The sequence below is a fragment of the Tachyglossus aculeatus genome (assembly GCF_015852505.1).
Source record: "Tachyglossus aculeatus isolate mTacAcu1 chromosome 12 unlocalized genomic scaffold, mTacAcu1.pri SUPER_6_unloc_1, whole genome shotgun sequence".
In the NCBI taxonomy this organism is placed as follows: Eukaryota; Metazoa; Chordata; class Mammalia; order Monotremata; family Tachyglossidae; genus Tachyglossus; species Tachyglossus aculeatus.
Window position 1 is genome coordinate 6,570,372 of NW_024044828.1, and position 1,451 is coordinate 6,571,822.

Genomic DNA, 1,451 nt, shown 5'->3' on the forward strand with positions numbered 1-1,451 from the left:
CTGTTCTACCGGTAAGGGGCCTGGATCAATCAATGACTGCCATGTAGGGCCACAGCTGCAATGCCTAAGGCAGATAAAAATTTGGTTGCTTTGAATCGTGAGGAGTCATGAAAGAGGTATACAGAGGAAGAATCACCTGGAGCAGAAGCAGCAAAGAGAAGAAAACATTGAAGGAGCGAGCAGCAGAAGTGGCAGCACTTGAAAACCTCAGAAGGTAGCAGCAGCTCCTGGAAACAGAGACAGTGCATTGACGAAATGGGCTCCTTTGGCCAGCAGGCTGGTATTGGGCCCTTGGTGGAGTGATATGAGTGAGTGTGTGTATACGTCACTCCCTTGCACGTTGGTAAAACCAAGTAAAATAAAACTTTCCACAGTAACCTTGGTGATCAGTGGTGTGGTTTGACTCTACTATGTGACACTGAGGATCCTCTGGTCCAGCAAGGTCCTGGTTGGTACAAGGGAGGAGGAGCTCATGACAGCAGGCAAGGGTGTAGCACATTGTGAAGTGCACATGCAGGTTTTCCTACATTCAGGACCCCTTCACAGTCCAAGTGACAGCAAGGCTGGGCTGTGATGTCATTACCCAGAAAGCAATTGCCACTGCATTCTTTCTTGCCCACACTGGCCATGCTAGCCGGCTCTTTTTTCTGCATTTCTCTTGAGCCTGTCCACCTCTCCTAATGTCCCAAGTAATTCTTCATTCAGAAGCTTTCACCAATGATGGCAACATCCCAAGAGGCAGAACCATGGCTAAAATCTTGTTGTCCTGATTCCCAAACCAGCACTCTTACCATTGTTTTAACAGCATGGCAGAATTTAAAACAGGCAAAAATAAACTAGGTTGGCAACTGACCTAAGAGAAGCACCTTGGCTTACTGGAAATTCCTGCCTCAGTTCCCTCATCTGAAAAATGGGGATTCACTACCTGTTCATAGACTGTGAGCATCATGTGGGACTTGATTACCTTGTATATACCCCAGTGCTAAATAAAGTGATAGGCACATAAGTGCTTAACAAATGCCATTATTATTATGAGGGAACAATCAGGTTTCAGCTTCTAGGAAGAATTTATTGAGTGCTCAGTAAATGCTCAATAAATACAAATTAATGAATAAATCTCCAACCCATACCAACTCCATGGACACATCTCTCCCAGAACATCCCACCTCCATCTGCAATTGCTCTGGTAGTGTATCCATAGTTTTCTTGGTAAAAATAAGGAAGTGGTTTTTACATTACCTTCTTCCACACAGTAAACTTGAGTCTCCACACATGACTCTCTCGCATGCCACTGCTGCCCAGTGCAGGTGAGTTTTGTCTTGTAACAGATTGCCTTCCACTTGCTAGCCACCGCCCATACTAGAAATGGAATGGGTATGCCTCTGCTTGATTCTCCCTTGGCTGAGACTGGTAGAGTACTGGAAACTCTCCAGCTGCAATCCTGAAAGGGT

The 1,451-nt window shown here is 45.6% G+C and overlaps 1 non-coding gene across 1 annotated transcript; it reads right to left on the reverse strand.

Annotated features, from left to right (window-relative positions):
- Positions 1-1,317: 1,317 nt before the first annotated feature.
- Positions 1,318-1,451, reverse strand: LOC119921193. The gene has a single exon (XR_005448498.1). It is a non-coding gene; the product is annotated as a small nucleolar RNA SNORA7 (small nucleolar RNA).